The 25000-nt window shown below is 51.6% G+C and overlaps 1 protein-coding gene across 2 annotated transcripts in view; it reads left to right on the top strand.

Moving 5' to 3' along the window:
• LOC123518880 overlaps window positions 1–25000 on the top strand; it is a 461886-nt gene that overhangs the window by 273026 nt on the left and 163860 nt on the right. The gene's annotated exons all lie outside the window — the stretch shown is intronic.

Here is a 25000-nt window from a genome sequence, read left to right as displayed (position 1 = left end):
AGATGGAGTGGAAGAAAGGGATGAAAAAAATATTAAGAAGAGCAGGAGGGGTGAAAATGGAGTGAGGAGAGGCGACGGGAAGAAGGGAGGGAGGAAGGAGGAATAGAGAGGAAACGGGAAGAGGGAAGAGAGGGAAGGATGAGGGTGGGTGGGGGAAGGAGGACTAAAGGAAAGACGACGGGAGGTGAAGAAAAAGAGAGAAACTAAACATGCAAAATACAGATGACCTTTTAAGATTGCTGCGTCCATTTACAGAAACGCGGCACACTCCAAAAGCAAAAAGGAACGGATGATGAGGAAGAAAAGGAGGAGGAGGAGGAAGAGGAGGAGGAGGACGAGGAGGAGGAGGAGGAGGAGGAGGAGGAGGAGGAGGAGGAGGAGGAGGAGGAGGAGGAGGACGAGGAGGAGGACGAGGAGGAGGACGAGGAGGCGGAGGAGGAGGAGGAAGAGGAAGAGGAGGAGGAGGAGGAGGAGGAGGAAGAGTTGATGCATTCTTCTATCACGCCATGTACACTTAGCTGCTCGTGCTGGTTCCACACACACACACACACACACACACACACACACACACACACACACACACGAACGCCTGGAGGTGTAATGGAGAGTGACGGTCAAGCGGTTCCCTCCTTTCCTTATCTTATCTGAGGCCGTCTCCTCGTGATGCCCGCCAGAGAGAGAGAGAGAGAGAGAGAGAGAGAGAGAGAGAGAGAGAGAGAGAGAGAGAGAGAGAGAGAGAGAGAGAGAGAGAGAGAGAGAGAGAGAGAGCAGGTACAACGCCATTAAAAACCCATCAAGATTATATAACTGAATTAATATCTAGGCAGCCCTTTTTTCCCCTCCTTCCTAAAGCTTCACCTTTCATAATCTTGCGTGTGCACTCAAGGTAAGTGTCTCTCCTCCCCGCTCTGCCCTGCCTCTGTTCACCTCGCACAGCCTCTTAGAATTATGAAGCCCGCGACTGACGATGGCATGGCGCAGGGGAGGGACGGGAGGCAGAGAGGAAGGGAGGAATAGGGTAGTGGGAGGGTAGGAGGAAGAAGCGACTGTGTGTAGTGTGTACCCAAGGAAGAGAGAGAGAGAGAGAGAGAGAGAGAGAGAGAGAGAGAGAGAGAGAGAGAGAGAGAGAGAGAGAGAGAGAGAGAGAGAGAGAGAGAATGAAGTCACTGGCCAGGCAGTCCACTGTTTCCTACACACACACACACACACACACACACACACACACTTGTCATGTCACTCGGATTTCCACTTCCCCACCACTACTGTTACCACAGTTTCCACGTACTGTCTCCACAGATTTCCTGCACCACAAGCCGCAGACACAACAATCACACCAGTCCATCTCACACCGCTCCTCCTCCTCCTCCTCGTCACAACATGCATGCTTAACCCCCCACCCGGCCACTGATGCTGATTGTTCTCCGCCGCGCCCTGCCACACCTGCCCAGGGCGTGGCTGTGCGGTTCCCCCTCCTCTCCCTGATGTCCCACCGACCCTGGCAGCAGTGAAGCAGGGCACGGAAGCTGTGGCGAGCGGCCGGTATTCGTGGCGGGAAGTGAGAGACGGCAACTCCCCCGTGCAGGGCGTGCGAGGCTCACCGTAAATGTGTGCGTTGTTCCTCCACGCGTGACTCACACACATACTGGCACACACACACACACACACACACACACACACACACACACACACACACACAGTTGCAGCACTCTATCCATAAACAAACAGCACACAGACAGCAGCAGCAGAACAGCACGGGTAGTTCCTGCATGAGGTCCGTCCCTCGTGCCGCCGCCGCCTGTCACGCCGCGACGCCCTCACGTCTGAGCGAGCCTCGCAGAGCCAGGGATGACAAACTGTGCGAACTTGCCCGCTCTGAAGACTCATGGGAGAGTCTCAGGAAGGAACTTGCGGCGTCCGGGGCTCAGCAGGAGACGACGTGACCGCTCAGAGAGAGGGCCGGGCTTTCCGCCCCCTGCCGCCCACTAACACCCGCCATTCAGTGGAAGAAAGATGTGCACTGCTCCACTCGCTGGTGTAAATCTTGCCGCGCCCCGCAACCCTCGGCTATTTCTTTTAACAGCTGGTGAGGGTGAGCTGGGAGCGGGGGGAGGGGGAGGTGGGGAAGTGTCACGACTTGCTGTGCTACTTTCCCTCCTGCGCCGCGGCAACAGGCGGGAAGGTGATGCACCGTGACCGCCACCATTACCATGCAGCGCGCGGGATGAAGCGGCGTCCGGGAAACACGATGCCTCCTCCCTCCCCTTCCCCTTATCACCCCCAGTCTGTCCACTGCATGGTGGGGTGTGTCAGAACCACATCCTGCCCAAAGCGTCCTTCCGCCTGTCTGTACAAGTGGCTCCGTTGCCAACACACACACACACACACACGGATCGGAATCACATTAACTTCCAGCCTGGATCGGTGCACGTGCCTGGCGGGAAGACGGCAGTAAAGGGACACTCAGGCTCCGGTGACGGCTTCCCGTGTGTCCGTGGGCAGAACCCGATAACACCGCCTCGTAAAAGCGCACCGGCCCGCCTGTTGACTCAGAGTTTTGCTTTTCCTCAGTCACGCGGCGAGCAGCGACACAACACACACACCTCAGGGGGATCAGGAGGTTTACCCCACCACCTCCTTAGCACACGAACCCCTGATGTAGCAAATTACGACCTGGAGAACAACTTTCCCGACCAGATGTTGAGAGCGATACTAAACTCCCCCAAACACCCCCACCACCACTTCCCGCTGCTCACCCTTCACCCTCAGGCAGGCACACCACATACACCCATTCCCGGCACATCTCGTTAAGCCCATCAGCTTCCCGTCTCAGCTGGAAACACAAGAAAAAGGAGACTGAAGGTAGAAGAGCAGCATCTTTGGCCCAGGTCTTACACCCGCACTCTTGCCCGCCCCAACCCGCCCCGTCCCGGCCCATCAGAAGCGCGGGCTGGCGATATCTTAGGCTAAAGTGGAGCGCTAGTGCTGGAAGGACCCGGGTAACGACAGGTCGCTGATCCGTGCCGCGTTTATGGCCGTGCTGGAGGTAGAGGAAGTAAGGAACGGGAGGGGACGTAGTAGTGTATGAAAGGAGAGGAAAGTTGGGGATGAGTGACTGAGGGAAAGGAAGGGGATGAGGGGACGTGTGGGTAGCGAAGGGGTGAAGGAAGCCTGGATGCCTGGAAAGGAGATGATGAAGGGGAAGACGACCAGGTGGCTGACGGAAATGGGGAAAGAGAAAGGGGAGACCTGGGGAGATGGGGAAGAGTTGCTGAGAGAGTCTGGGAAAGGTGAAAGGGAGAGGGGACCTGGTGATGGCTGGGGAAGGGACGGGAAGGGGAGAGAATGACTGCAGCTGGTGAAAGACGGAGGGGTGGGTCTGGATGGTGAAAGGGAGGATGGATGGTCGCTGGATGAGGAGGCATGAGAAAGGAAAACACGGACGCCTGAGCTGTGATGAGGATGACACTGCTGAGAGAGAGAGAGAGAGAGAGAGAGAGAGAGAGAGAGAGAGAGAGAGAGAGAACGGAAGAGGCACAGGAAGGAAGGGAGAGGGAGGGAGAGAGGAAGAGGGAGGGGAATGGCAGCCGGATTTTACATCTGAGTAAGTAAACAATGATGCCACACCGCCTACGTAATAATAATAAATAAAAAAAACAAGAGAAAAAGAAACTAAATAGAGGAATGGAATAGCAGAAACGCATCTCTCTCTCTCTCTCTCTCTCTCTCTCAGCAAATTACGGCCACAAACTTATATTGGTGTAAAATTTCTCGCTCTTCCGGTATAACACAGTCATTCGAAGCAAATGACAGTAATAGGTAAACAAAATTAGTCTATCACGTTTCAGAGAGAGAGAGAGAGAGAGAGAGAGAGAGAGAGAGAGAGAGAGAGAGAGAGAGAGAGAGAGAGAGAGAGAGAGCCAGGGTACGTTTTTCTCCACGCCTTTTTAAATTAATAAATAAAAAGAGGTAAAGAGGTAAGAGGAATCCTTCTAAATGTCCTTATTTCCCTCCTCTTCACTAAGGATTCTCTCTCTCTTCTAATTTTCTCTCTTCCTCCTCCCGCCTCCTTCCTTTATGCTTCTCCCATTCGCTAAGGCAGTTTCATCTCAGTCCTGCAGCTAATTTCCCTTAATTCTTCTTTCCTTCTACCTCCCTTCGTCACATACCTCTTCCTCTTTCCCTTCCTCCTCCAGACAGTCTTCTTTCTCCTTCTCTTCCCTCGTCAGACAGTAAGTTACTTGCCTTCCTTCTTTTTTTTCCTTCGTCAGGCAGATCTTCCCTTCCTTCGCCAGACAGCAACTATTTTTTTCCCTCTCTCTCCGTCAGACAGCTCTTCTCTCTTCCTTCCCTTCACCAGACAACTTTTATTCCTCTCATTTCCCTCTCCATTCCATCGTCAGACAGCTTTTATTCTTTCCAACTCCCTCTTCTCTCCTTCGTCAGACAGCTCTTCCCTCTTCTATCTCCATCAGACACCTCTTCTTCCCTCCCTTCACATTTACCTTATTCGTTTCTCATCTCCCTCTCCTTTCCTTCGTCAGACACCTCTTCTTCCCTCTCTTCACCACATACATTTTATTCCTCTCTCATCTCCTTCTCCCTTGCTTCGTCAGACAGCTCTTCGCTCTTCCCTCTTCGTCATACGGGCATTCAACCTTTCCATACTCACGCCCTTCCTTCCCCTCGGCGCCTCCGTCCATCAGCGCCCACCATTAGAGTTCCGTGTCAGGGGTGAGTGTCGGGTCGCCCTCCAGCCCGTGTGACTCGCGACGCTAATCATGACGAAGGAGTCTTGCCAGCGAGGAAAGCTTCTTCGATAGTGACGGACGAGAGAGGGAGAAGGTGGAAGAAAGTGCAGAGAGGAGGAAGGCGGTGGAATAAACGACGGGGAGGAGAGTGGAAGATGGAATTTTAGGATATAGATGGGAAAAATATGTGGGAGAAAATAAGGGAGAGAGAGAGATGGGAAAAGAGAGAAAGCAAAGTGTACAGGCTTAGGGAAGTGAGTGAGTGAGTGAGTGAGTGTGTGTGTGTGTGTGTGTGTGTGTGTGTGTGTAATTCACTGTTTGATCTGCTGCAGTCTCTGACGAGACAGCCAGACGTTACCCTACGGAACGAGCTCAGAGCTCATTATTTCCGATCATGGGATAGGTCTGAGACCAGGCACACACCACACACCGGGACAACAAGGTCACAACTCCTCGATTTACATCCCGTACCTACTCACTGCTAGGTGAACAGCACCTACACGTGAAAGGAGACACACCCAAATATCTCCACCCGGCCGGGGAATCGAACCCCGGTCATCTGGCTTGTGAAGCCAGCGCTCTAACCACTAAGCTACCGGGCCGTGTGTGTGTGTGTGTGTGTGTGTGTGTGTGTGTGTGTGTGTGTGTGTGTGTGTGTGTGTGTGTGCGTGCAACATTGTGGAAACTACAGGAGAAGGCAGCAAGAGAATTGAGAGGGAAGAGGGATAAAAAGGAAAAAGATGTAGAGAGACAGATAACAGAAAAAGAGAGCAAAAGAAAACAAAACCTGTGGTAAAGACGAAAAATCATGTGTGCGTGTGTGTGCGTGTGCGCTAGGTAGGTAGGAAGGTAGGCAGGTATGTAGCACGCACTCACCCCAAACACTCAAACCGCCAGCTCCCTCTACCTACCTTTAAAGCGAGGCCTGGAGGAATTCATAGCCATAAAATAAAACAAAAACCATTCCACCCTTAACAAGAGACAGTAAAGCTCTAAAGAGGAGGAGAAAGCAGCTTGCGGAGTATAGTACTACATAACACCACACTCCATATTTAGACCACATCAGGCAGGGAAGGGATGAAGAGAAGAGGAAAACGCACGCTGCTGGGGAAGGCTCCATCTTTTATTCTCGCTCTCTCTCTCTCTCTCTCTCTCTCTCTCTCTCTCTCTCTCTCCGTGTCTTTATCATTATCATTATACGGAGGCTTCCCGGCGCGGCGCGACAACCCGGCGTCCCTCAAAGGCTGTTCAAACTTCCCGCTTGGTTCTGAATACACAAATATTGGACTCTATTATTTAGGACTCAGCTTTGAACTTCGTCTTCCTTTCACTGCGCCAGTTATTGTTTGGAGAGAGAGAGAGAGAGAGAGAGAGAGAGAGAGAGAGAGAGAGAGAGAGAGAGAGAGAGAGAGAGAGAGAGAGAGAGAGAGAGAGAGAGTCGTACACAATAGTAAACTACACAAACGCCTCGATTGTACACTAACAACTTCAGTGATGTGCTATTCAATTTATCCCGAGGCGGAAACACAATCGAGAAAGAAAACGGGGAATAAGACACTCCACAGAGAGAGAGAGAGAGAGAGAGAGAGAGAGAGAGAGAGAGAGAGACGCTAGTTAGGCCTATCCCAAAGAAACTGCATTCTCTACGCCCTCCTCCTTCCCTCCCTTCACTCCCCCCCCATCACCCAAGGAACCCAAACACTGTTGCCGTCACATCGTCACCACCACGTCCTATTTTCCTATCATCTCACTTCCTCCCAGCCTTCCCCATCCTTGCAGTTGTGGTGGGGAGGTGGGGAGGGGTGGTGGTGGCCTGCACGTGTTGACAGTCCACCCAGCCACGCCCCTGCACCTCCCCAAACTTGTCCCCGTTGGCAGAAGTGACGGGGAGCGAGATGCAGGAGGAAGAGGGAGAGGGTGAGTAGAGAGGTGGTCAGAACAGAGAGAGAGAGAGAGAGAGAGAGAGAGAGAGAGAGAGAGAGAGAGAGAGAGAGATTTGAATTTGAACCTTCTCACCATTTCTTCTTCCCCCCTCTACTCTCTCCTGTCCCTTTCTTATGCCACCTCTAATCTAACTGACGCTTTCTCTCTCTCTCTCTCTCTCTCTCTCTCTCCCTACACACCACCTCTCGCACTCCCTCTTCCTCCCTTCCCTTACTTCCTCTCCCACCTTGAACGTCTTTCCTCCGACCCTCTCCCCCTCTTATCCCCACCCAAGCCACTCTCACCCTCTCACTTCTCCCTCGCCTTTCGTGTCCCTCTCTTCTATCAATAGACGCGTACACTCTACCCCCCTTCGTCCTCCTCCCTCTTCACCTTTAGTCCCCTAGCGCCCCGTACCTCCTCCCTCTCCCCCTAACCTCCTAACCTTCCACCTCTCCCCTCTCTCTCTCTCTCTCCTAGACCGACTCGCTAACCACACCCCAAGCTGCCTCCTCCGCCCATGACTACCCACAGGAACGTAGGGAGAGAGGGAGAGGGAGAGTTGACGCCCTTCTCCCGCCACCTGAGGACTGGGGAGTTATGCAAATAATCTGTGGCGTCTGTAAAAACTACATCACCACCGGAAATAGCGTTCAGAGAGAGAGAGAGAGAGAGAGAGAGAGAGAGAGAGAGAGAGTGTTTCATTTCATCTTAGCAACAGTACCTACTTATCTGCCTCAATCTCTCTCTCTCTCTCTCTCTCTCTCTCTCTCTCTCTCTCTCACATAAAAAAAGGGAGGTGAAATGAAAACAACCGCTACAGGTATTATCACAGCGTCAGGTCTTCTTCCTCCTCCTCCTCCTCTCTTGCCCCGTACCTGACTTTCACCTTATTCATATCATCACCATCATCATGACATCTTCTAGCCCACATTTCTGTACATTTAGCCCTTGAGAGAGAGAGAGAGAGAGAGAGAGAGAGAGAGAGAGAGAGAGAGAGAGAGAGAGAGAGAGAGTGTACCATGTGTGTAGATAGCATGCGAATGAGTGTCAGTAAAAGCTAATAACCCAGAAAGCAAGTTACACAAGGGCGGGACTGAAGCTGAAATAGGCCGAGAGGGTTCATCCGCCAACCTCCCGCCACTCTTGCAGAAGCCAACCTCGCGGGGCGCCACCAGGGAGGGTAAGGCGAGGCGGAGATGGCAGAGAGCGGGAGACCTGGAGGTGGATGGCGGGAGGTGGCGGTGACGGGTCAGGATTTCAAGTTAATGGAAAACCAGAACCAGCTTTCTCTACACTGTTTCTCTCAATGGCGGAGGCGCTAGGAAGGGGATCGAGCACACACACACACACACACACACAAGGTCTATAGCACAGCATATCCCCACAGAAGGTTGTGATCTTAACCCTGATCTGTTAATATACATAGTAGGTAAGATGCTTTCCTCTCTCTCTCTCTCTCTCACCCCGGAATGTGAGATGGTTTTGGAGGACGCAGCGGGGCGGAGAGAGAGAGACAGAATTGGCCGGGACTTCCGTGATGGCGCGATGAAGCCTTAATGTGGCGTGCTGAGTGAGTGAATGTGGTAGAGTGGTGTGGTGAAGTGATGCTGGGAACTTAGTGGTAGGATAAGGGGAGGGCAATGTTTTAGTATGGTAGGATGAGAGGACAGTGTGGTTGTTTGGTAGAGTGAGGGGGAGGACAGGCTTGTGGTGTGGTAGGTCGGAGGGACAAGTGTGGTAGTGTCGTTGCAAAGTAAAGTCGCGGTGACTTGACTCGATGCAGTGGTGGCGATGCGACTTGTAATTGCTGACAGCGGGAATGGTTACTAATGACTGGGGTGGAGGCGAGGACATGTGGCGGCGGGGGCTGTGGTGGTTACAAGGCCTTGGTGACTGAGACCGAGGCACTGAGGCTGTGGGGACGGCGGGGAGCAACCACCAGAGTGGATGTCTAGCGGGAACACAAGCAGAGCAGAGTTATCCATCACTCGCATGTCAACAGAGTAAGACTGGCGGTAATCTTCCTTCCCATGAGACGCAACTACCTCCTCTTCTACGTCTTGTTCTTTTCTTCCTGCTTCCTCCTCCTCCCCGTCACGTTGTAGCCTTGGAGTGGCCGGGGGTGGGTCAGCGGTGTTGCCTGCGGTGTTCGTCCAGTCCAGTGGTGAGTGACGCCCCGCCCCAGTGGTGGAGACGCGGCGCGCAGCATCGACGTGCAGGCGAACCACGAGTCTCGGTGAATAATGGAGCGCTTACTGCGATTTAAGGGGGACCGAGAGAGAGAGAGAGAGAGAGAGAGAGAGAGAGAGAGAGAGAGAGAGAGAGAGAGAGGTGGATGCTGGGTAGGGAGCTCCAGAGGTCCACCGCCAGACACAAGATACCTCCAACTCATTTTTCACCCGAACGGCAGCCTCCTCCCCCTCCACCTACCTCCTCCCCGCAGAAGAAACGGATCTCTCTCTCTCTCTCTCTCTCTCTCTCTCTCTCTCTCGGCGTCGGTTTCCCTTTCCCCTGGCCGTGAGCAGAGACGAGTGAGCTTTCGATAACTCTAACGATGATCACGATTGAACACACATCAAACCCGCACTGGAGGAGACCCAAGTCATCTTTTTTGTAGCCATCTCTCGTGGGAACGTCGCTGCTTCGTTAAGTTATCGGTTCCTCTTGGCTACTCCCCACACCAATCTTGGACACAGGTTCTGACTAACAAGGATTTACGCTCTACACACACGGCGCTAATCGATCGCCACTTGGCTGTGAAGGTCCGAGTCGATGCTGAAGGAGCGGCTAACAAGGGGCCGGTCATCCTCGCCTCCCAGTCACTCCCCCATCAACTCACCACTACAAGGTTAGACTGGACGGCAGCAGCTCCAGTCACCGACATTAACGCTCCTAGTCACTTAGATCACACCGCCAGGTACCTTCGTGTATCCCGGCAAAGGTGTGTCCGTGTTGGTGCGGATCCCAAGGTTATGAGTCTCGAGGAGCGCTCCCATCTAGCAAGGGTTGCCGTGCTTTACTCACTGACGCGTCACATTATGAAATTCCCGCGTACTAAAGGACTGGGGTAATGGATTATCTTATTTCAAGTTATCCCTCTATCCTTTCCTCTACCTGAGCGCCGAGGCACCACCAGCAGGCCGGCGATGCCTCGCCTCGCGCCTCGCAGCGCAGCCCGAGGCAACAAAACGCCTTGGACACGTTGAATCCTGGCGGCTCAGGTTACCCACGATGCTGTCCCACCAGGAAGCCACCCACCGCCCGAGGCCAGGGTGGTCTGGGTAGCCTCCTGTTGTGTCCTGAAGGCCGCCGGCGGGAAAAAATTGGAGTGGGTCAGGTGGGGCATAGGGGACCCTGGGACCTGCTATAGGATTACCCAACCCACTTTCTTCGGCGTCCCCAGTGTACCTGGCACCCCCTATCCCAGCACTCCCAGCTGCCCGCGAGACGCACTGGTGGACAGATCCGTCGGTACACTAATGTAATAATTCATCTGAAGAGCATTGTGAGTTAATTCCAGCCGGATTGAGCCAACGTAATGATGGAGTCACCCTGATTGCCGCACGGACTGGTCCCGCCGCTCAGCAGGGATCCTCGACTCACGCCCTCCCGCCACACGGCCACCGGAGGGACAAGGGATCGATGGACGAATGTTGCCTGTACGCAGTACGTTGCTAGTAGACGAGTGTCGATTGGCGGTGTGCTCAGCAGCCCAAGTCAGGGCGTCCTCCTCTCCACTCCACGCAGCATCGAACTTCCCTTCTCATCCCAAGTAGTGGCGACCCGCACCACATCACCCAACACTCGCGCCCATATCGCTACCCTTCCACGCAGCCCCAACACCACCATCACCACCACTCACCCACATCCAACCCCCCCACCCACACAAGCGAACGGACAGTAGTGAGTCCAATGTAAGGGTTCAAAATTCGGAGCTAGTGACATTTACGATCCGTCATTAGCGCTAACCTGATAAAGTCCCCGCAGGATGTGGCGTCCCCGAGGCCGCAGCTGCTCCCGCTGCCCCTCGATCAGTCGGCATTACGCTACAATACCTCGCAGCCGTATGTCATTGTCGTAGAGTATTGACCGTCGCGTCACGGCCGTCACACCACCGTCTGTCTCCCTCCGTCCAGCCCTCCACCCGCCATACCAACTTGCCCCTTTCGACCCCACATTTTTCCAGCTTACGTCACGGCACCACTTAAATCTCCTCCCCGTAATGCGTAAAGTTGAGAAGACATATTTCCTTCACTGTTCTTGCTCGGGCGCGTGCACGCGCGCACACACACACACACACACACACACACACACACACACACACACACACACACTCTCTCTCCCTGACTGCAGAAAAAAATAAAGAAAAGCAAGAATACCTAGTGTGGTGTCCACATCACTCTGGCATGAGTTATGGACACATCCAATCTTTTTAAGGCGAGTAAGTAAAACACGATTGACGTAATCTTATCCAACTGCATACTCTTACGTATCATCCATCAAATAAATAATACTTTAGACACACGAGACGAGACGAGACTAACTTTTAATTCAGCCTGTGTGTGTGTGTGTGTGTGTGTGTGTGTGTGTGACCATTTTGCATGCATAACTTATCCACGTAATTATCGTATTAGCATGTTGTTGAACTGACGTGGCCCATGAACCCAGCCTTGGCAGTGGCGCGGAATGATGGCACTGCACGGAGGTACAGACATCACCAGCACGCCTCATGGGTGACAAGACACCTCCAGGCACAATCCCGTCTCCCTGCCTCCGTCATCTTGCTGGCAGACGGGACGCGGGGAAACGGACGCGGAGGGGGACACGTGAGGTGCTATTAGCAGAGGGAGGGAGAGGGATTTGCGAGGCGGGGGGAGGAAGGTGGCAGAGGGGAGGAAGGCGCGGCGGGCAGGCAGGCAGGCCATGTGGTGCCCGAGAGGCTCTACACGCTTTGTTCAAAACACAACAGACGCGCGTGGTGGTGGCAGTGGCGGTGGTAGCGGCGTGGGGAAGGAGAGAAGCCATGTAGGGGATGAGAGAAGGGACGCTGGTGGAGAGAGAGAGAGAGAGAGAGAGAGAGAGAGAGAGAGAGAGAGAGAGAGAGAGAGAGAGAGAGAGAGATGAGGAAAAGGGAAAGTTTGGGGTGGTAGGGCAAGGACAGAAAAGGTGGCGCCGGAAAAGCAAGTGGCTGGGGCTTGGCAACTGTCTGAAGGGGAGTACCAGACATTGGGGAAGTGACCGTCAAAACGACACTGCCGCTCCTGTCCTCGATCATCCCGGTGACGGTGGCGTGACGCAGGGAGGCGTCGGCTGCTTCGAAAATGTGACTGAAACTTGAGATAATAGGACCTGGGATGGAATATCGATTGCAAACGAAAGGCGAGGGAGATGGGGGAGCGAGTGAGGTGGTGGGGAAGCAGGAGGAAAAGGGAGAGGGAGGCGTAGAGGAAGACAGACAGCAGCAGGGCGAGGAAAACAAGTCAGAGGCAATACAAAGAGATACTTGAGGGAGGCGAAGGTCACGCGGAAGCCTCACACAAGAAAGTGAAGAACTGAACATTTCCCCGAGCAGTGAGTCACCACGCGACACGACCTACGAGGAGCGGACACGAGGGAACCAGATTAAGCTATCGACTGTTCCCGAGAAGCTCAGACCCACGTGTGATACTCAGAAGCGGAGGAAAGAAAAAAATCTATGTACGACGCACGCAGCATTTCCGGAGGGCGGGCGGCGGCGTGCCTGTCGGCCACACTCCTGCACGGGAGGGAAGGCGGCGGCGGTGGTGGCGGCGAGGTGTTGCTAAGGGAGATTTGAGCATGGGACGTAGCGAGCAGGGACAGGGAGGGAAGGTGGAGGAGGGGCGATAGGGGAGAGGGCCATATAAAGAGCAAAATGGCGGGCTAGAGGGGAGGGAGGCTGGGCCCCCTTTGTTTGCCTCCCCAACCGACCCTTCAAAGAAAGCCGGGGTGGGAGGGCGAGGGAGAGAGAGGATCTGTTTGGGGCCGCCGCCGCGGTGGTGGTGGCGGCGGCGGCAGCGAGGGATGTTAGGGGTCCTGCCTCGCCCGCTCCCCCAACTCTTTGTTCGCTCCCGGGGCTCCTGGCTGGCCTGACTGTCTCCCATCCCTCTGCCGCCTGGTCCAAGGTTCCAGGGTCTGTAGGGACATATATGCCTAGGGGCGCGGCGCCTCACGTGTCGTCACTACGTCCCTCCTCCTCACGTAGTAAGCCCTACAAACATGCAATCACGGGGACATGGAGGCGGGCCTGCGCCTGCCCGCTGGAGTGATCATATAGGAGAAGTAGACAGAAAGTGTTACCAAAACGAAGTGTTCTTTACCTTCAAGCCTCATGTAAACGGCGTGGTCAGTTGCCGCTGGTAGCCTGAAGCATCACACTTCTGGGAGGCTTGTGAAGAGAAGCGTGTGTTTGTGTGTATGTCGCGACTCCTCACGCCACTACTCCACTCGCGGAAACACGTTGAACATCCACTGTCATCCACCGCGCGCGTGCGACTTTGTTTCCCTCCACTCACCGAGGGGAGGACGTTTGTAGGTTTGGAATTTTTATATAACCTTAAAAACACACAGACAGACTCGAAGAGAACAGAACACTGAAGCGACGGGCGTCGGCGCGCGGCAGCACGCTGTTTCCGGCTAGAACTCAGAACGGCACACTCGAGTTGCTCGGCGGCAAGCTTGTGGTAGCCTTTGCTTAGAGCGAGTCAGGGAGCAGCGACGCACCCTTCCACCTCGACAGTCAGATCACTAATGCTAGCTGAGGTTGGGATGCTGAGCTCCACACCGCGCGGACGCTCGCAGTTGCCACCTACCATTACTCTCGGCGTTTTTTTTTTTCCTTTATCCAGGTGCGAATGCTAATCAAGCACTGACGCTCCACAGCCGCTATCGTTACGTGAGCACGCTTGCCCCATGGAGTGGATGAGTCGCCGTCGCTTAGGGGCAGACGTTGGTGTGCTGGACAGAGGCGAATAGTAGCTTCACCTGGATGGCTGGAGGCCCGCCATCTCCGGCTGCCTCTCGCTGCGCGCGCACAGAACTTTATACAGAGGACCAGCTTCCAAATATCCATCCAACGTTATCATTCACTTATCCCGGTGATATCAGCGGCGGATATAGAGACTCGCGAGATGCGTTGTCACATTATCGTGGCGTCCGCGTCACACACCTGAGGAGCGATGGCCAGCAAGACACGATGAAGTAGTCATTCTGGGTGACATGGTGAGGCTGTGTCGTCATCTTCATTACTCGTTTTCTATGGGTCTGAACGACCCCTCCACTCACACACGTCATCCACCTCGGCCAACAAGCCAGAGTTCGAACCCCTTTGTTATGATCGAAGCGCCGCGAGGGATGTCTCAAGGCAGTGTCGTCCAGGCTGCCTCGCTCCCAGCCCTCGTGCACCCAGTCTCCATACCATGTAACCCCTTGAGAGGTGGAGGGAAGAGAGTCGGTCTTTACCATCTTCCAACACCTCCTGGCTGCTCTCCAGAATTCCAGACGCGAGGGATCAGCAGTGTGACGAGCCGATGACTCACACTCGGGGCTGGTTGGCGGGAGGAGAGCAGCGTTCCACCCTCCCTCGCTTGCATGCTGGCTCGGTAACCTCTCTGGACACCGCCAGGTCGCTTGCTAAGAACAATTAGGCTTCGGACAGTAGTTTAAGTTAATTTGTCACCTTCCACTTATCACCAACAGTTTGTCAATCAGACTGCAGTAAAGTTCAAGCCAATAAATCAGGTTCAAGCAGCAGCCCCCGGCCAGTCCTCAGGCGAGGCTCAAGTTGCAGCTACGTAACTCAGCCAAATAAGGCACACTTACTCACTTCCAGTCCATCGACCAGGATCCAGTTAGTTATTCCAGGCAGTTCCTTCGTCTGGAGTTGGCGATGCCTGACGAAGTGATGTGGCATTGTGCAGGAGGGAGGAAGGAAGGAGGGCACATGGGCGTCACACTTCACCGCACTGCTCCGTCGCTCACGTTCCCGCGTGGTGCATTTTTGCAACTGGATTGCCATTCCCTTTCCTCCCAGAAACGTCCCATCCATGCGAAGGGCGCGAGAGGGAACAGAGCGAAGGGTGACGGGGTGAAGGTGAGGGCAGGTGTGGTTCAGGGATGGGCAGCGTTCAGACCTGTTTACGTACATACAGCACGACTTGGACGTGAGGAGGGCACGATGGTGAAATATGAACATGACATAGAAAATGAAGCACAGGTGCCGACGAGGTGGACGAAAAAAACGACTTGTAGGAAAGTTGAGGATGAAGTGGAGTGAGTGGCGACGGATATGGAGGTGAGGGTGAGGCGAGGTGGATGGAGGTGCGGCTGGCAGGTGGGTGGCGGTGAGGGGTGGCTGGCGGGGAGGGTCTGGCAACTGTGCACCACCCGCCCCCAGCCATCACGCCCGGCGACGTCTGCCCTCCCCGCCGCCGCCGCCGCCGCCGCCGCCGCCGCTGCTGCTGCTGCTGCTGCCACACGTGTCAGGAGAGCGGGAACAACACTTGCCGCGCACCTCGCCGCTCATCTGTTTGCCACACGTGTACTGATAGGAACTGTGCCATAAGCGCCTTCGATGCATCATATTACCAGACATGAGAAAGAAAGGAAGGAAGGAAGGTGGAAGGCAGCAACGTCCCCACCTGGTCCTGGCGCCCAATGCAACGACCACCTGGCTTGTGACGGTGCTTGTGACGGCAGGGGGACGAAGGGACGCGGTGGGAAAACTGCACAAAGAGGAGGGAGAGAGATGAGTACCAACAGGAGATGAAAGAACGGAGGAAAGTAGGAAAGGCATGGAGATAAAAAAAAAAGTTCCGTTCCTTAGCCATCACCTGAAGCAAGCATTCCCACGTAATTCCAATCTCCTGACCCTCGCAACACACGGTTGGGAAAACCAGGCATAGCGTGCATGTCTTACCCCGACCTTACCCGACGCCCTCGCCCTCCTGCAGGCTGTGTGCGGGGTCCGGGACGCAGCCAACACCAGCCAGTACCAGCTAGCCCCTCCAGCCCTCCCTGACGAAAGCTGGCAGCTGACATGTAGCAATACCTCGAGTGCTGTGGGTTGTGTCAGAACCTCAGAGGGTCGCTTGCCTCACGCACAAAAACTGGCACTTTCATGCACTTCCCTGCCTGCCTGTCTGCCTGCCTGCCGTGTGTGTGTGTGTGTGTCTGTGTGTGTGTGTGTGTGTGTGTGTGTGTGTGTGTGTGTGTGTGTGTGTGTGTGTGTGTGTGTGTGTGTGTGTGTGTGTGTGTGAGTGATACCTGAGTTGGTTGGCTGGGTTGATGCAGCACAAAGTTTTCATAGACTAAACCAATTACTGGACTTCACGCTTTAACTCATTCTAACTCATCCACGTCCACTCCAGACCGGCAGATGATCACAGCTTCCCACACCACCTTACCAAATCCAACACAGCCTACCGCGCAAGCTACTACACACAACATACTGCACAGCCTGCCTTCCACACTGTTCCGTAAGTTGGCGGTATAGTGGCGGTCCATGTGTTCCCGTATAAGTAAAGGGAAATGCACTGTCGAAACCTGTGATATATTATACAAAACAGTCGCCATTTCTTGAACAGTTCAGTTTTTTTTTCTTTTAGAATTTATATGTATGTTTTATATGAATACTCAGGAAGAAAGAAAAGAATGGAAAAAAGGAAGGAAGGAAGGAAGGAAGGAGAGAGAGAGAGAGAGAGAGAGAGAGAGAGAGAGAGAGAGAGAGAGAGAGAGAGAGAGAGAGAGAGAGAGAGAGAGAGAGTAAAAAATAAGGAAGGAAAGAAAGGAGAGATGCAAGAAACAGCAGAGAAAATAAGCGAAAAGAAAAGTAAAAAAAAATAATAAACAAGAAAAAAGTAAAACAAGAGAAAAAAAAAGGAACAAGAAAGTGAATGTAAAAAAACAAGAAAGTAATAACAACATTATCGTTATTATTACTACTACTATTATTATTATTATTATTATTATTATTATTATTATTATTATCATTAGTAGTAGTAGTAGTAGTAGTAGTAGTAGTAGTATGAAGAGTAGAAGATAAACGTGGAAAAGGACAATAACAAAACTTTTTAGAGCTTTCAAGGAGGATTTTCATAATAATAATAATAATAATAATAATAATAATAATAATAATAATAATAAAAGCAATAAAAAATAATGACAATGATACCAATATACTTGATTTAATTTAAAAAGCAACAAGTAAATAAATGAATAAGACTAAGAACACACACACACACACACACACACACACACACACACACAGGCGCTCGCTACGATACCTCTTCACCACATCAAAACTCACATCACAACATCACAAGTTCACAACACACTGAGATGACACGCAAAACAAAAAAAAACAAAAAAAAGAAAAAAAAAGAAAATAATAGAAAATATAACAAAAAACTCAAGGAAGAGGAAGAAGACAGGGTTGTAGAAGGAGAAGGAGGACGAGGAGGAGGAGGAGGGAAAAAAAAAACTAGGAGGAGGAATACGGAAAAGGAAGAAAAATGGAAGGACCTCAGCAGTAAGATCACGCACTGATGCTTCAGGATACGTGACTTACTCTGCAGGGGTTGAGAGAGAGAGAGAAAGAGTGAGAGGGAGGGAGAGAGAGAAGTGAGAGAGAAAGAGATAGAGTGAAAGGAAGGAGAGGCGGTGAGAGATGAGTACCCAATAAATGACTTCTTACCTGATTTCTCTTGACCACAATTCACTAAACTGGACATTTGTGGCGAGACTTAGATTAATTCAGAAACGCTTCTCTTTCACGACGCCTATTTCCAAAGGCTCTAGTTGAAGATACTCATGTTTTTAAGTGCATTTTTATAGTTCTGGTGATCTATTGGCAAAATTTCTAGTTGATCATAAGGAGAAACTGTCTAGAAAACCTGCTAGGAGTCTCTGGGGGCTTGAAAAATCGTCACGGTGAGAGAGCAAGGAGTTTCAAAATATGACACTAAGAGCGGAGGGAGGCGAGAAGACCGGGAAGGGCTGCGGGAAGGGATAGGAAGGACGTGAGGAAGATGGGCAGACCGTGAAGAACTGGAGGGAGAAACGGTAGGAAGGCTGAGAAGGCGTGAAGAACGGGAAGGAAGATTTAAGCGAGATCCAGCCCTTCCCTCCCGTCCCTCCCCTAATGGTTCCTGAAGGGGGTTGGGGGGAGGGAGGCAAGGGCGGGAAAAATAACCAGTAGTAAGGCGAAGAATGAGGAATGGATGTGCTTGAAACGGGGTGGAAGAGAGAGGGAGGGTGAACTGAAGGAGGGAAGGGAGGAGAGGAAGGAAGAGGAGGAAGAGGAGGAATATGAGAACTGGAAGAGGATGGAAAAGGAAGCGAGTGGGGATGCATAGGAGGAAAAGGCAAGGAGAGAGAGAGAGAGAGAGAGAGAGAGAGAGAGAGAGAGAGAGAGAGAGAGAGAGAGAGAGAGAGAGAGAGAGAGAGAGAGAGAAAGTGGAAATAATAACACGAGACATGGAGAAAAGAAACGGGATAATAAGGAAAAAAATATATGAATGATGTAAAAAAAAGGAAAAGAACCGAGGGAAGAGAGAAGAACAGGGAAAATGAGTGAGGGGAAGGAAGACAAGACGCAGGAGGAAATGGAGGGGAAGGGAGGAACGAAAGAAAGGAAAATGAGGAATGAGAAGTTGGAATGAGTGACAGAAGAGAGAGACGATTGGCAATGAGGGAAGGAAAAGGAGGAGGAGGAGGAGGAGGAGGAGGAGGAGGAGGAGGAGGAGGAATGAGGGAAAGGTAGGGATACGATGAGTGATGAGAAATGGGAGAGGAGTAATGGAAAGGGAGAGGAGGAGGAGGAGGAGGAGGAGGAGGAGGAGGAGGAGGAGGAGGAGGAGGAGGAGGAGGAGGAGGAGGAGGAGGAGGTGAGGAGCCGCGGGAATGAGTGAGGGGTAGGAGGACCAAGGGGAGGTTAACGGCAGTTGGAATAAAGCCATATTGGCGAGGCTGTGAACCGTGAGCATTGATTTATACCCTCCTACGGCTCCCTACTCTCCCTTCCCTCTCCCACTCTCCCTCCCTTACGCTTCACCCTTCCTTCCCTCCCTCCCTCCCTTCGGCTTGTTACTCTCCACCCCTCCTCTCTCTCTCTCTCTCTCTCTCTCTCTCTCTCTCTCTCTCTCTCTGACTACCGGCCGTTTCTCTTCTCCCTCTATCTATTTCTCCCCTACAGATAATTCCTTCCTTCCATTTGCTGTTCCTTTTTTGTTCCCGACTTCCTGATTCTTAGCTTGGTCTATTCATTTCACTTCGTCTTGCATCTCTCTCTCTCTCTCTCTCTCTCTCTCTCTCTCTCTCTCTCTCTCTCTCTTCCTCGTCGTCTTCTTCCTTTACCATGAGAGTTCCCTCTTGGCTTACCTTTTTTCCTCCTTTGCTTCATTTCCCTTACTCTTCTCCATCTCTCTCTGTCTCTTGCATTTATCATGACTTCCTTACTTGCTCTCTCTCTCTCTCTCTCTCTCTCTCTCTCTCTCTCTCTCTCTCTCTCTCTCTTCCTTGTCCTGTTCGACGACCGTGATGTGGCAACAGTGTCACTCCTGGCTGGCCCTTCCCTCCCTCTCTAAAATGTCAACATGTTGGCTTAACCAGAACGTGAAAACCTGGCGGAGTGACCTACACCGTGCCATGAAATATTGAAAAAATCTCTTACGTGGCCGTGCGTGCGGGCTAGCGGTGGTGGTAGTGGTGGTGGTAATGCTTGGAGGTGCGAGAGGGATGGAGAGAAGGGAGGGAAGGAGGGAAGATTTGCTCTCTCACAGGTCGTGCAGTGAGAGAGGATCCGTTTTGCGCTGCGCAGATAACGGTGTGGTGTTCTTCTTTCATGTCAGTGGCTAATTACTGAAGTCACCTTTCCGTCGCTTGTCACGCTCACTGGCTGGGAACAAGAACCACATCCTGACTCATTTCTACTCCCCTCAGCTATAACCAGTAGGCCCAAAATGAAGCTGTACGGGTTATTACGCTTTTTTTCTATGGTTATAGTGGTAGATGAGTAAGATCTCTATATTATTAACAGGAGAAACACTTTGATAATCCGGTTATTCATTTTCGTATCGCTTAAAAATAGTGGTGGTGAGAGAGCAAAAGGTGTGAAAATACAGGTCTTGTGAGGAGGTGCGAGGGTCAAATGATTATGTATCCTGTTCTGTACTGTGTCTTGTTCTGCCATTGTTATCTGTTCCTCTTTTTTACATTCTATTATATCCCATTGTCTTCTGTTCTATGCTGCGTCTCTTCTATATCTTTTTCCTCTCTATTAATGTCTTATTGTCTCCTTTCTATCTTGTTCTTCGCTATCTTTTTATCTTGTTCTCCACTGTTTCCTATTCTATCTTTCCCTCTCTCTACTGTATTGTGTTGTCTCTTCTCTTGCTTCTTTCTTTTTCCTTTTTCTTTTTATCTTATTCCATCTCGATTCGCTCTTCCTGTCTTCATCTCATCCTTTAGTTTACCTCGTGTGTTTAGTCCATGCTGATCCATTTTTATTCTCACGCTCCGTTTGTGTGAAGTAAAATGAGTGAGCGAGCGAGTGAAGTGAGGTGAGATCAGCTGAATGAGGCAAAGTAGTGAGTGGGTGAGATGAGACGAGGTGAAGGGAGGCAAACTGAGATAAATTGGTGAGTAAGCGTGGTGAGATGAGACGAGATGAGGCGAGACAGACTGAGACAAGATGAGGTGATGCAAGACCCTCCCTCCCTCCCTCCATCCAATCCCCAATCCCGCCCTGCACACTCATCAGGAGAGGGGAGGTGAGTGCGAGTCGTGTCGCGTGGAGTGTTTCTTCTCGCCCTGTGCTCCTCAAGGCCCCGCCCCGTCAGCCCCGCCGTGAGCCCCGCAGCACCACCAGCCACACGTCAGCCAGGACAAATAGTGGCTTGCTTTCTCTGCACACACGTCTTGCTGCTCGCGCTGCTCAACACGTCCTGGCCTTGAATGGCTCCTGCTCATCGTCACCTGTTTAACTCCGGTCATTTATCAGAGTCGTGCTGGGCGCAGACGAAGGGGCGAGCGCTCATGCCTCACTGGGACACGTGTTTAAGCCTCACCCTCCTTCCTCTTCCTCCTCTCCTCCTTCTCCTCCATCCACCCTGAGGAACGCCGCCCTTGCCTTATAAAGTCCTCCACCCACCTCGAGGAATGCTTCTTGACACACGACAGAAAAAGCCGCTGCATTATGACACACAACACCGAGGCTTTACTCTTGCTTGGTATGGCACGGTTGGAAAATACTGACAGACGGTGCTGGGTGAAGTATTAATGAAGCACCGCCCGTTCACTTTCCCTCAGTCCGTGTTATATTAGCTCTAGAGGGTCATTCTTTGTTCTGAGGGGGTAGTGGGAGGTATGGTGCAGTGTGAGAAGGATGGTAGAGCGACATCGAGGTCATATGGCGCCGGTTGAATGGAGTGAGTGGAGTGGTGTGTGTGTGTGTGTGTGTGTGTGTGTGTGTGTGTGTGTGTGTGTGTGTGTGTGTGTGTGTGTGTGTGCTGCCTCTCCCACCGAGGATGATAATAGACAGCTTGGGTCTCGCTTCTTCATACAGATGTTATGTTACTACTGAGAATGAATACACACACACACACACACACACACACACACACACACACACACACACACATATTTGGGTGTGTCTCCTTTCACGTGTAGTCCCTGTTCACCTAGCAGTGAGTAGGTACGGGATGTAAATCGAGGAGTTGTGACCTTGTTGTCCCGGTGTGTGGTGTGTGCCTGGTCTCAGACCTATCCCAAGATCGGAAATAATGAGCTCTGAGCTCGTTCCGTAGGGTAACGTCTGGCTGTCTCGTCAGAGACTGCAGCAGATCAAACAGTGAATTACACACGCGCGCGCGCGCGTAGTGTAGTGGTTAGCCCGCTCGACTCACACTCGAGAGGGTCCGGATTCGAATCCCGGAGGCGGCGAGGCAAATGGGCAAGCCTCTTCATGTGTAGCCCCTGTTTACCTAGCATTAAATAGGTACGAGATGTGGCCTCGCTTTCCCGGTGTGTGGAGTGTGTTGTGGTCTCAGTCCTACCCGAAAATCGGTCTATGAGCTCTGAGCTCGCTCCGTAATGGGGAAGACTGGCTGGGTGACCAGCAGACGACCGAGGTGAATTACACACACACACACAAAAAAAAAAAAAAAAAAAAAATCCACAAACACCTAATGATTATAACGGCAGTTCGAATCGCATACCTAATCTAATACATGAACGACAATCTCTTTACTTACAGATACTCAGAACCTCATAACACACACACACACACACACACACACACACACACACACACACACACACACACACACACACACGGCCCTCTGACATTCCGGGAACTCGTCAATACTTCACACCTCGCCAGATTCACTGATGCTTTACTGGCTTGCCTTGCTTCGAGACGCGGGGAGAGAGAGCCTCGCTGCATCAATACACCGCGAGTCTTTGGGCTTGGGAAGTGCGTGACGTGAACAGACTTTGAGAGAGAGAGAGAGAGAGAGAGAGAGAGAGAGAGAGAGAGAGAGAGAGAGAGAGATCAGGTATACGTGTAGACGCCCATGAAGGCACATCATAGCACCTGTTTACTTCTCACTGCTCACCTGTGGGACTCGCATAGCACACAAAAGTTAGAAAGAAGACAAGCACACAAGAACACATTCACAGAAATACTACAGGAAATAGAATAAAACTGCGAACCACAAACTTGAAAAAAAAGAAAAGATAGAGAGAAAGAATGAATACCCCCACTAAACGTAATGTATTTTTTTTTTTTTTTTTACCACTCGAAACTCTTCCTTTAACATTTTTCTCACTCAGAACTCAGGACTCTCCTTTGCTTATTTCCAGCGCAGCGGCGCGGGCTCCTCTGCAATGCTTTGTGCTCGGGGACATTTCCCTTCCAACGGGGCGCTGTAGGCTTGGCGGGAGGCGCTGCGGGGGCCGAGAATTAGCCTTGAGGGGCCGTAAAGAGCGAGGCGGGCAGCTCTGGTGGTGGTGGTGGTGGTGGTGGGCAACCCTCTTCCCACGCTCCTGCTGCTCCTGCTCATGTCATTGTGGGCCCCCTGCTTGCCTCTCCGCTATGCTATGCTCTCTCTCTCTCTCTCTCTCTCTCTCTCTCTCTCTCTCTCTCTCTCTGTTCCACTTGAATTAAATTTCTATTCATTTTTCATCTATATTCAATTTTCTTTTCCTCTCCTCGATCCATCCCCCACTTTCTCTCTCTCTCTCTCTCTCTCTCTCTCTCTCTCTCTCTCTCTCTCTCTCTCTCTCTCTCTCTCTCTCTCTCTCTCTCTCTCTCTCTCTTTCAGAACATGTTTTCACTCCCTTGTCCTTACTCATTCCTTTTCCCTCCCCTTCTTTCCAGCCCTCCTTTCCTCCATCTTTGTCTACGCTTTGACCCTCCTACTCTCTCCCTCTCCACTTCTTCCACAGCTCCCTCCATCCCTCCATCTCTCTCTCTCTCTCTCTCTCTCTCTCTCTCTCTTCTTCCTCTAGTTCTTTTCCTCTCCCGGCACCACACAAGCCCTTTCTCCTTCATCTTTCACTCTTAGCCCTCTCTTGGCCGTCACATCTCCCTCTCTCTCTCTCCCTTTCCCCCTCCCTCTCCCTCTCTCTCCCTCTCCTTTTCCCTCTCCCTCCGCCATCCATCCGTCATTCCTGCTCCATTCCATAGCCTATATTTTCATTTCGTGCCGCTGTTGCAAGTTCTTTTTTTTTTCTCTCTCTCCCTCCCTCTCTCTTTCCCTTTACGCGCACGCACACACACACACACACACACACACACACACACACACACACACACACACACACACACACACACACACACACACACACTCTCTCTCTCTCTCTCTCTCTCTCTCTCTCTGATACGGACACACAAGTAAATAGTTACAGCCTTATTGCTTCATATTTATTATTATTATTATTTGGTTTTGCTCATCAGTTCAACAACCTCCTCTTAATTACTACCGTTTTTTTTTGTTTCAATCTTTTTTAAAATTTATATATTGAAATTTTATATTCTTTTGTAAATCCGTGAGTCAGGATCAAGCATAACGCAAACAGAGGAATTAAGAGATTTCATTGATGTCATTACTTGATTGTGACCAGGTACCGATACGTGTGTGTGTGTGTGTGTGTGTGTGTGTGTGTGTGTGTGTGTGTGTGTGTGTGTGTGTGTGTGTGTGTGTGTGTTAGACGCTCCCACATCATCCCTAGGTTCCGTATTGACAGCTGCGGTGAGGGATGGGACAACACTCTCTCTCTCTCTCTCTCTCTCTCTCTCTCTCTCTCTCTCTCTCTCTCTCTCTCTCTCTCTCTCTCTCTCTCTCTCTCTCTCTCTCACTGGTTTATTTCTTATCAGATTGTCTTGTTGCCTATTATCATTTTCTTGTTTCTAATTCGACGGTGAAATTTTGTGATTCCAACATCATCTTCTGTCCATGAAGGGAAACGTTATCTCTCTCTCTCTCTCTCTCTCTCTCTCTCTCTCTCTCTCTCTCTCTCTCTCTCTCTCTCTCTCTTCGTGCAATTTGGGAGGGCAAACAAAACAATTCAATCTCTCTCTCTCTCTCTCTCTCTCTCTCTCTCTCTCTCTCTCTCTCTCTCTCACACACACACACACACACACATAAAACCAATATCCAATATATTATTATCCAAGAATGTATTTTGGCTGCGTGTTAGACAGCCAATAGATACACAACTACCTTTTCTGTATTAGATGAGGAATTGCGCCCTCACACACACACGCACACACACACGCACACACACACACACACACACACACACACACACACACACACACACACACGCACGCGCACACACACACACACACACACACACACACACACACACACACACACACACACACACACATGATAACATTAATGTTGCGTCATTCTTTCCCCATCAAATCAAGGGAAAGGAAAGATTTCGTGTGTGTGTGTGTGTGTGTGTGTGTGTGTGTGTGTGTGTGTGTGTGTGTCCGGGTATAATTGAACGGTCAGGTCTGTGGAGGGAATGTCATGGCGCGTATATTTCCACGATGAATAGGGTGAGAGAGGGATAGAGTGAGAGTGAGTGTGTGTGTGAGAGAGAGAGAGAGAGAGAGAGAGAGAGAGAGAGAGAGAGAGAGAGAGAGAGAGAGAGAGAGAGAGAGAGAGAGAGAGAGAGAGACACACCACCACCGCCACCACCAATATCCCACCGCTGCCACCAATATTCGAAGCATCACCAACCCACACCCACCATCACCACTGCAACCTTCACCTAACCTAACCTAACTATCTACA

This window comes from Portunus trituberculatus, chromosome 44, assembly GCF_017591435.1.
Source record: "Portunus trituberculatus isolate SZX2019 chromosome 44, ASM1759143v1, whole genome shotgun sequence".
Taxonomy (NCBI): domain Eukaryota; kingdom Metazoa; phylum Arthropoda; class Malacostraca; order Decapoda; family Portunidae; genus Portunus; species Portunus trituberculatus.
The sequence above is the reverse complement of the archived record's forward strand: the minus strand, read 5'-3'. Positions and strand labels throughout refer to the sequence as shown.